Source organism: Artemia sp. Qi Xiang Cuo, chromosome 1 (assembly GCF_049724085.1).
Source record: "Artemia sp. Qi Xiang Cuo chromosome 1, ASM4972408v1, whole genome shotgun sequence".
In the NCBI taxonomy this organism is placed as follows: Eukaryota; Metazoa; Arthropoda; class Branchiopoda; order Anostraca; family Artemiidae; genus Artemia; species Artemia sp. Qi Xiang Cuo.
Genome location: NC_142794.1, coordinates 85,194,194 through 85,206,133, shown reverse-complemented (window position 1 = coordinate 85,206,133; position 11,940 = coordinate 85,194,194).

Below are 11,940 nucleotides of genomic sequence, written 5' to 3'. Positions count from 1 at the left end.
AGGAGTAAAGGTAGTCATTCAAAATATTTTACCAGGACATACTTTAGCCTGTAGACCCATGCCTGAAAGTTTTATTTTCCTGACCAATGAAAATTCTTTCTGTTTTTTGATTTTATGAGATAAAAACATCTTTTCTAATTTACCTATGATTGGCCACCTCCCCATAGTTGGGGATATGCATGAGCACAGTATGTCATGAGTGGTTGGTAATAGGTTTAAGATTGCTTATACAGGATTTTGATTCCTGTTGATGAAAGGCTTTGCCAAGTACAGAAAACCAGATTATGACCAAGTTGGGCTCAGGGTCACACAAAGGCTCTATTCATTCTAGAGGTCACAAAGACTTCTTTCTGACCAGTTCTAAGGCAGTTTAAGTGGTTTATATAGGCTATACATGTGATCATGTGTTACTCTCCATCCTTCACACATTTGGGACTGTTGTTTTTCCTGAGCCCACAGCAATTTCAATGATTTAAATAATGTGAATCCCTACTTTGAATATTACAAAGCTAAAGCAGAAAAACAACTATCATGTTGATAGTTGAAATGCCATAATGCTTATATAATTATTTATCTATAATGTCTCCTGAGTTAAATGCCAGAATCATGGCATTAGAACACCTTAAGGAAAACCAACCTTTGGTTACAAATTCAAATAATATTATTGTATATTCCAACTCTTTATCAAGCCTTGAGTTGCTGGCCTCAGCTCCTCAGTATAAGTTGGACATTGACACTTATTATTGTCTCAATATTATAGATAATCTTGCTTCAAGTGGCGTAAAAACTTATTTTCAGTATATTCCTAGCCACTCTGGCATAAGTTGTAATCATCAAGTTGATGACATAGCAAAAAATGCTATAAATATTGACCAGCCAAGTGGGAGACCAATCCCAATTAGAGATATTTACCAATGGAGGCTATCAGATATTAATTTTAATAAGATTAGTCCTATCCTTTCCCCCTTTCCCAATAAATATCTTTCTAAAATTTACTGACAAATTTAGATGTTTTGAACTAGATCTATTAGAAGTTTGAGAAACTCTTGTCCCATGGGTAGGAACACTGTAGAGAAATGTATACAATATGATCATCCTAAAAAATACCTGTCACCTACAGTCTTGGTGCAAATAATAACTCCTCTCATTTCCTTTGTTTAAATGTTCCGTTGTATATTTCTTAGCTCCTTGATCAACTTTGGAAAATGATGTGAACCTGTATTATTTATTATTGCAAAAGCAGAAACAAAGGGGGCAAGCTGGCAAAGTGATTTGCTATTGTCCCATCTTACAGGTATAACTTATGAATTGACTGAGTGGCTAACAGGGGCTGATCCAGGATTTTTTAGGGGGAGAGGAGTTGCAAAATAGGTTGATCTGATAAACTTGCATTAGGAGGAAGCTTAATTAGCACAATTTTGAGTTAGTAAATTACACTACTTTAGGCTAAGTTAAAAGGAGGGGTGCAGGTCTCCCTGAATCATTCACTGGTGGCAGATCCAGGATTTCTTAAATGTGGGTTTCCATTAAATCCTAGCAAATACAGAAATTTCTAGTGCTAATTTCTAATCAATGCTGAAACAGAGAAATAGCTGAAATTTTATAAATAGGCTAGTTGGAGAGGGTTCCATGAAGTGGCAAGATTATTTGAAATTTGCCACAAGGGGGCACCTAATAGTACTAACACAGATCATCTATTGAGTTTCATAATAATCTGGGGTTTCAGATAGTAATACTGCACCATAAATTGTCCAAATTTTTTTCTTCTTGGTAAGGAAAAATGTTCCCTGGAATTTTTCCTGTTTTTCGGGTTAAAAAATGTCTTCAAAATTCAAAGTAGGACCCTATCCAAGAAAATACCAAATGTCTGTTAAGGACTGTTTGTTGTGACATTCCTTACAAGTTTTCAGTAAATTGAAGGACACCAAAGAATTGTATTTACCTTAATTCACACTTTGGAGTGAGATTAAGGTCCTTACTGGATCTGTTGTGCTCCAGGTCAATGATAGCAAAGTTTTGTCAGTGTTTTAGGGCCCCCTGACATGCCATAAGAGAGGTCTGCTGGAGAGATGCAATTGTATTATAAGATTATTTGAAAAAAACTACGTTTTCTAAAGAGTTAAAGAGGCTGAGTTACAAGGTCGAACCTTAAAACGTACAGGGATTAGGAGGCACAGTTGAGGGGCTGCCGCCCCCAAACCCCCGCTTTTGCAGCCTTTAAATAAAAAAAAAGTTATTTAAACTGAAAGTAAGGAGCGACATTAAATCTTAAAACGAACAGAAATTATTCCGTATATGAAAGGGGCTGTGCCCTCCTCAACGCCTCGCTCTTTACGCTAAATTGTCTTTACGCTGTATTGTTTAAAAAAAAGAGTTGTGAGAAAGTCAAACTTTAGCGTAAAGAGTGAGGCGTTGAGGAGGGCACAGCCCCTTTCATATACGGAATAATTTCTGTTCGTTTTAAGATTTAATGTTGCTCCTTACTTTCAGTTTAAAGAACTTTTTTTTATTTAAAGGCTGCAAAAGCGGGGGGGTTTGGGGGGCGGCAGCCCCCCAACTGTGCCTCCTAATCCCTGTACGTTTTAAGGTTCGACCTTGTAACTCAGCCTCTTTAACTCTTTAGAAAACGTAGTTTTTTTCAAATAATTTCTGCACGTTTTTGTAAAGTTTATTACTTATTATTGCTTGACTAACTCTTAGCTGATCGTGTCAGGAGTTAAAGTTGGAGAGCTGCCACTCCCCAAACCCCCCGCTCTTGACCATTCTTGTGTTAAGGCTTTTAATTCCTGAATACTCAAATCACGTCGTACAGGGTGCCTCCTAATCCCTGTACGTTTTAAGGTTCGAACTTGTGACTCAGCCTCTTTAACAGCCCCCCAACTGTGCCTCCTAATCCCTGTACGTTTTAAGGGTCGACCTTGTAACTCAGCCTGTTTAACTCTTTAGAAAACGTAATTTTTTTCAAATAATTTAAAAAAGAAACTGAGTTTCTATTTTAAAGTTTAAATTCAGTATAAAAAAAATTTGATCTGACGGTGAATCGAACCTGGGTTTTCCGCCTGACAGTCTGGAGTATCAACCGCTGGACTAAAGAGACACAATTGTAATTGTTTTTTAGTAAATGGAATCTATTTTCAACGCAAGCAAATTCCCACAAAACTTGATATTTGGTTTTGGAAAACAGGGAAGGAGTGATCGGATTGAGCTCCCAGGCCAATGAAATTTCGAGGATAAGCTCCCAGGCCCCAGGAAAGCTTATCCTCTAAATTTCAGTCCTATCAAACAACGTTAAAGGGGGGGTTGTGGTGGGAAAAATTAACATGGGCTCTTATAAGAAAACGAGGTTTTTCGTAAATGTAAATTCGGGGGATAATTTTTTCGGTCTGAAAATATCAAAAGGCCCTAACAGGTCGAATTATGCTTCGAATGAGTCCTCATTCACCCGGATTAGTTGCCAACTGTGGTCCTTAGGCGTGGATAAGTAAACCAACGAAATGAATTTTAAGTGGCTATATTTGTTTTTTGTAAAACTTATAAGTAGTTATCGTATTGAGCTTAAGTTTCGAGGATAAACTCCAATGTACTCGGAACGATAACATTCTATATTTCTTCCAAATCGGAAAGCGTTAACGGGGGACTGGGGTCGAAAGGTCGAAAATTCCAGCCCAGTTTACCCCATGAAGATAAAATGGGAGGATGATGAAATTTTGCAGGTTTCTTAGTTTGAGCTTGGGCTACAAAATGCAATTACTGCCGTCTCTCTGTAACATCTAGGACCTGAAATCACTTAACATTGTGGTGGGTCTCCTCTTTATAGAGGCACAAGTGTGCCTCCTTGAAGATTATAAAGTAATGCTTATTGTTATTATTGTTGTAAATATTTTACTATGAACTTGAAAATTAAATACACATTCTAATCATAAAGTATTTTTTTATTACCCACTAGGTTAACCCTCACAATGCTTTTGATTATCTTTCAAGTTCTGGGTTACATGCAAGTTTGGTATAAAACTTATCAATATCAGTAAGCATATGTGAAAAAAGAAGTGACTAAATTTAATTTAACTGTGAGTGCATTACAGCCAGACCATTTTTTTTTCTTTTTATCTCTTCAAATGTATTGCATTCTTTCTTATCCTCTTGATGCTTGATTCACCTTCTTTTTTTTCTTGTTCTCCAGGCTATGAATACCAATGCCACATGCATGCCTATCCACAAAAAGATATAATGTTCTGTGTGTTTCTCATACAATGTTCCATATGTTCTCTGGAGGAGTAGCATCCTGGTCTAACTTTGTCTAATGATTGAGATAGAAAATGATCATACTGTCTTTATTTCTCTACACCTGAAATTAGGTGATATATACAAATTATTTACTTAGGCAAGATGGATTGGTGGCATAGGCAGGAAATAGGTTTTATGGTGATTAAGGAAGGTGTTAAGTCTTGTTTTGGTTAGAAAGGTATTAATAATAGGATGTTAGTAGCTCATTCTACATCAAAACAAACCAGAATATCAGTCATAGTCAGGCAAGCTCAGTATCATGTATGTCCATGTAGAACTGAGAGATGAAGATAGCAGTGATTCAGATTTAATATTACTTGTAGCCACAAGAAGAAAAAGACAAGATCCTCATTGGAAATTTGGTATTCTTATTTGAGATGCTAATCCTTAAGCTGGTAGAATAGAGATAGACGGTATCCTGGCCTGGGTAAATTTGTTATAGGATAGAAATTAATAGAAGTTACTAACTGCTACATTTATAATAATCTAGTTATAACCAATACAGTAGGTGGGATGTAAAATGGTCCTAAAATTAATATGGTTCTTATGATAGCAGGACTGCTAATCTTTTTGATTATGTTGTTGTGAACCAGAGACTGGCAGGATTAATATCAGATACTAGGGTGTATAGGAATGTTGTTATTGATGTCTAGGGTTAATTAAAAGCTGGAATGCTAGGAATATTAGTGAAGATAATTCATGTTTTTCTAGCAAGGAAGAGGGGCTTCTACAAAAAATATTACAGCAATAGCTGATAAAAAAAGAAGAGGGATGTAGGGTAGTGGAAAAGCATTAAAATATAGACTAAGGAGTTTTGAAGTGGAGACAATGGATAAAACTACTGAAGATCTGGAAAATGCAGTCAGATGCACGGTTGGTACTAGCCAAAATGTTTGGGAGGGGAGCAAGGGATTTTACCAACTGGCTGGTCATTTTGCCAACTTTTTTTTGTCAATAATTAGAAAATCATCTGTTATGAATATAATGCATAAACTCACTGAACAAGTGAGTAAAACTACTACATTTACAAACTGGGATTCAGATTTCAGTACATACCATGTCATTATTTTAATGCCCTATATTTAACCAAATGAAAAATTGTGACATGGTCTATAAACTTGTGACAGGAAGTGACCAAGTTTACCATTTCTGTAGATGAAATGTCAGTATTTTGGTGGTCTTTATTTAACCAAACAAAGAATTTTAGTGGCATTGGAAAAATCATGGCACTTTTCTTCAGAATTTTACCAAGTGACCAAAACCTTCCAGGGCATTCCCCTTCCCCCACCCCCCAGACATGACAGCCCTGGTCAGATGGCCTGATAGAAAATAGTGTACTAGCATATTGAAAAATTGAGGGGGAGCAGTGATCTGGACTTTTCTGAGGTAAAGATAGGACCACAATTAGTGATGTGGAAAGAGTTAGAGAAAGATGAGCCGAAAATTTTGAAATTAGGCTAAACCATGACAAAACTACAGGAATACAAAGAAAAAGTTTGTTACACTTTGGGAGTGAAGAGACTTATTTTGTGAGGATGAGTTAGTAACAGTATTTAAAGGATTAAGATAATGAGACTCCAAATAGTGTGGTAAATTTGTTTTTTAAATATTAGGGTTATGAAGTTACAGATAAATTACTGAAGATTATGAATATGATCTTTAAAAGGGGAAATACATAGAAATTTTAGCAAACTTTAATTAAAGAGAGAAATGGTGTGATTTTGGGAAGGGAAGAGGATGTATTGGCCAAATTTCCATAAATAGAATTATAATTCAGAAGTCCCTGAGTTATTAGACCCATTTAATCCTTGGTTTTTTAGATTTATGTGCAACCAGATAAATATGTTAAATTGGTTAGTGCTGTTTACCAGAAAAACGTTGCTGCAGATACAATAGGGAGTGAGGTTATTAGCTGATTTTGTATCAAATTAGGAATCAACCCAAGTTGTTTTTTTTCCTATTTGTAAGGATTATTTTGATGAACTTTGTTTTAAGGAGCACTACATAGGCTATGGGAGAGCATGGAGTTGAATGAGGAACTAAAAGATCCCAGGACTTAGATTATGCTGATTATTTGTAAAATCAGTATGCAGTATTGATAATAGGGTGAACTCTTTGGAATTCTCTGGCATTGATGAGGGATAACTTTGTGCATCCTATCTTTTAAGCATAGTTTGATAGTTCTAGTACTGGTAAATTAACTTTGGTCCAAAATTTGTATTTCAAAAATTATTTTGACTGCAAAGAATGGAAAAAAAACACATGAGACTTCAATTGGTTATGACATAGATTGTTTAATAGGCACCAGTTTAATACATCCTGAGGATTAAATGGGACTATTCACGAGTTAAAAACTTATAAAACGAGTTAAATGGGAGGATTAAATTCCAGGTTTTCAAAATCCCAATATCACATTTGCTGCTCTATTACCTTCATCAAGATCATCCAAAAGTTCCTTCAATAACCTCAGAAAATCACCTTTGTGAAGGCCTGTGCTTCTGGAGCCCTTTACTGGATTTGAACCTAAGCAGTATATTTCACCATTCTATTTTCATTGGACAAAAGTAAGCAACATCAAGTGGATCGAGTTAGCTAGCAGTGAAACAAAACAAATTTAGTTTTTTTTGCACATTTTGAGATTAGACAAACTTATATGTAATGAAAAGCTATTAGAAATAATTACCTTTGTTCCATCCTTCTCTGTTAGTGTGGGAAGGAACAGATCTTCAAAAAAGTCCTCAAGGCAAATTGCATCAAACCATCCTGACTTTGACCTGTTATATCGTTTATCTTTGGGGCCATTCTCTGTTCATATGGACCACATGCCTTCACTTCTGATAAAACATTAATGGGACCATCTCTCCAGCTACATTTCTGCACATCATGAGTAAAATTGACATTTTTGAAGTATTGATTACTCTTTCTAGATATTTGATTCCATGTTTTATGAGAATCTTTTTATCCTGGATCATCTGTGTAGAATTCTTTGATTAAATGGTTTAATTTAAACGTAAGCACCTATAATAAAAGCATAATAAGCACAAGCAAGCAACATAAACAAAAGCATACACAAACAATCCACAAGCAATAGAATAGAAAATACTACATCTCCCTTCTTCACACTTAACAAAGCCTGTATATCAAGCTGTGTTACTGGCCTAATCACTTTGCCACTGCGGGTCTGGGGCAAGTTCACTGATGCAGAAGGGAGTGATGTAACTTCCACATGTACACAGGGGTCTACATAGTGCAGGGAGGCAGGTCTGATGTTTGGTTATGAGTTTGGCAAAAGTGGCGTCTCTTCTTCTTCTTCTTCTAATTCACAGCAGGCGGGCTATTCAGTTGGTACTATTTAGCCCTCTTCTTTTTGCTTCACTCTGTGGGCTACAGAGCTACTGTCTTGGTTGTCTCTTATTTATTAGATATTCTCAGATATCTTTCAGTAGATCTTTTGACTCAAGGAGTTCAAATATAAGAAGATAGATATCGATTTCCGTGCTCTGTGTGCAGGTATAGTTGGCTACGCTCTTGGCTGATAGTGAGATTTTATGGTGTTTGAATCATTTTAACAGTTCACAAAGCAAGGTATGTTGTGTAGACGTCAGCATATTACATTCAAATAGGCAATGGTCAATTGTTTCATTATTCTTATTACAATGCCTGCAAAGAGGGGACAGGGGAATTGAACCACTTGAATTAGAAAACTTACATGAGAATGCAAGGAAATTTAGTCCATTTGTTCCAGAACGAATTCTATGATAAATTTTAGAAAGATACTTATTGGGAAAGGGGGAAAGTATAGGATTAATCTTATTAAAATTAATATCTGATAGCCTCCATTGGTAAATATCTCTAGTTGGGACTGGTCTCCCACTTGGCTGGTCAATATTTATAGCATTTTTTGCTATTTCATCAACCAGATGATTACCACTTATGCCAGAGTGGTTAGGAATGTACTGAAAGTAAGTTTTTATGGCACTTTAAGCAAGATTATCAATAATACTAAGACAATGATAAGTGTCGATGTCCAACTTATATTGAGGAGCTGACGCCAGAAACTCAAGGCTTGATAGAGAGTCGGAATATATGATAATATTATTTGAATTTGCAATCAAAGGTTGGTTTTCTTTAAGGTGTTCTAATGACATGATTATGGCATTTAAATCAGCAGACATTATAGATAAATTATTATATAACCTCTCGGCCATTGCAATTTTCAGGAGGGGAAGGAAAGAACCACTAGCTACCTTCTCATTCATTTTTGACCCATCAACAAATATTTGGAAGTGATTTTTATTGGTAATTGTATTATAATAGAATATAATAGAAAATACCATTCTATAAATACTTTATAGAATATAAAATTTAGTGTATGTCAGATAAGTGAAGATGTGATAGCGCATCTGGTATTGGTATTTCTGCTCAAGGGCAGTATAGGACTTCTAAGTTCTAGGGCTAAATCTGTATAATTGTTTGCTGGAGCCAGGCAGGTTCATCATGGAGTTGGCATGGCAAGAGTCTCTAGTGGGCAGTTGTCACAAAGACTTTGCAACCATAGATGTTGTGGTGGAAGTGTTTGCATCCAAATATGATGGCACACTGCTTTTTCTCCAACTCTGAATACTTCTGCTCTGTTAAATTTTAAGAGCAGAAGTAGCCCCAAAAGTTCAAACATTATACCCTCAGTCATTCTTGGGATACTGCAGAAATGCCTTGTTGGGAATTAGCATTAACAAAGTGCATTTGGATTTAATTTTAAGGTACTATTTAGTTTTTAAACATATTGGGCAAATGGGAGTGTGGGCATAGAAGGGGGATTAGTTGCTCTCCAAATCACTTTCGACTATTAAAAAGGGCATTAGTCCTTCCTTTTCAAAGTTCCTATGACAACTCATTTGATACAATGTGCCCTGTTCTAAAAGAAAATAATAATAATACATTGTACCCAGATTGATCTTTACTATGGAAATGTCAAGCCTTCTAATCAGATTCTAGAATCAAAATGGGCACTAGCCCTTTCAATTTCCAATCTAATGAGCCCTTTTTGAGTTTCTATGGCAATGCTTTCTATAAACACCTTAAATGCCCCCCAAGGAACAACTTACATCCCTTGCCCTGAGGGTTGTGATGGGGTTGTCATCCTCAAAGACCTATATCAGAATTAATAAGTTCATTATGAACAGGGCTTAGATGAGTTTCTCCAGTGTCTCTGTTTATCTCAACTTCCTTCCTGATAACTTGTATGAAACTTTTAACAAGGGTGAAGATGGAGGTATTACCAAATAAAATGAAAATGGGCAGTGTTGTTTATAGGGTTCCCTGTTCTTGAAATTGTTTCTATATTGGAAGAACCCATCAGCAGTTGGGGAGAGGTTGTTGAAACACAGGCTCTCAATTGACGAAGTTGTGGGACTACACCAAAGACCTGAGACTTTTGCTTCCACCCTGGCACAGTATGTCTATAACAATCCACACCATTTCATTTTATTTGATAACACCTCAATTATTGCCCTCGTTAAAGGTTTTTATATGATCTTTTGATCTTTATCAGCATTTTTTTTTTTTTTTTAATATTGTGCACTGAGGATGGTCAAACAGTGGTCTTGACTGAAATATTCATATTATAATCTATGGTTTTTCACTGGCTTGTATTTTCCTCCTTTCTCTCTTCTTTATAGATTCTGTTCGTTTTGTCACTTCTCTTGATGAATAACAAAGAAGACCAGTGTCCAGCCAGCGATTTGCAAAGTTTTTAACTCGTGAATAGGCCCAAATCTAATGTAAATTACAGCTGGGATTTGAGAAAGACTGATCAAGACAGAAATGTTTACAGTCAAAAATGATTGCATCAGCAGTGATCTGCTTCTGCAATTTTTACCCCCATCACTGCCAAGCTCTTTATCAGCACATCGCTGGGGTCTATTTTTTACCCCCACCACCGCTAAGCTCTCTTTATCATCACAGCGCTGGGGTCTAGTTGTATATTCCAAAAAAGTAAAAACCTCTAATCAATGCTCGTCTTTCAGACCCATAACCGTTCCAACCAGTTCATGAAAGCCTTATGAACTACTATTTACAAAAGAGTTTGAAATCAAATGTTACACACTTCCAAATCAATTTGGCTTTCAATATGGTATTGGATGTGCAGACGCCCCTTACAGTTGTTGCTAATGCTCTGCTTGATGCTTCTTGTACAGGTATTTCACTCGCCTTGGTGGCTCATAATGATTGCCACTCCTTGACTCCCTGATCCACCCTCTTGTTTTTTTAAGGGCTGTTAAAAGAGGAGTAAATCCGGCTATCATTTGGTCTCAAAGAGATTTGTTTGCTAACCTACAAGTCTGTCTTAAAATCACTCTTAGGTAAGATGAAATGGCAGGCCACTGGATATATACCAGTTAAGAGAGGAGGTACGCAAGGTGCAATTGCCTCACCTTGTTATTTTAGTAATTACGTCTTCAAAGCTCAGGATCAGTTTGAGATTTCTTGTTTTCTCTCTGGCCTCAATATGTCCTTAGTCACATATGCTGATGCCATTTTTAACACTAGCCAAACTATGGACAAAGTTACTGAAACTTTTCAAAAACTGCAAGCAGAATATTTAAAATCGGGTCTTCTTTCTTCTTGAATTCTTCTTCTATTTAACAGCAAGCAGGCTTTTCAGTAATACTATTTAGCCCTTTACCTTTTGCTTCACTCTGTGGGCTACAGAGCTACTGGCTTGATTGCCTCATGATTATTAGATATTTTCAGATATCTTTCAGTAGATCTTTCGACTCTGGGAGTTCAATTATGAGATGATATATGTCGATTTTTATGCTCTGTGTGCCGGTATAGTTGGCTAGGCTCTTGGATGGTAGAGAGATTTTGTGGTGTTTGAAGCATTTTAACAGTTTACAAAGCAAGGTGTTTTGCGCAGACGTCAGCCTATTACATTCAAACAGGCAATGGCCAATTGTTTCATTATTCATATTACAATGCCTGCAAAGAGGGGACAGGGGAATTGAACCATTTGAATTAGAAAACTTACACGAGAATGCAAGAAAATTTAGTCCATTTGTTCCAGAACAAATTCTATGATAAATTTTAGAAAGATACTTATTGGGAAAGGGGGAAAGGATAGGATTAATCTTATTAAAATTAATATCTGATAGCCTCCATTGGTAAATATCTCTAATCGGGATTGGTCTCCCACTTGGCTGATCAATATTTATAGCATTTGTTGCTATTTCATCAACCTAATGATTACCACTTATGCCAGAGTGGCTAGGAATATACTGAAAATAAGTTTTTATGCCACTTGAAGCAAGATTATCTATAATATTGAGACAATGATAAGTGTCAATGTCTAACTTATACTGAGGAGCCGAGGCCAGCAACCCAAGGCTTGATAAAGAGTCGGAATATACATTAATATTATTTGAATTTGCAATCAAGGTTGGTTTTCCTTAAGGTGTTCTAATGCCATGATTATGGCATTTAACTCAGCAGACATTATAGATAAAATATTATATAATCTCTCGCCCATTGGAATTTTCAGGGGAGGAAGGACAGCACCACTTGCTACCTTCTCATTCATTTTTGACCCATCAAAAAATATTTGGAAGTGATTTTTATAGGTAATTGTATTAAGTTCAGCCAATTTTTTCTGGACAA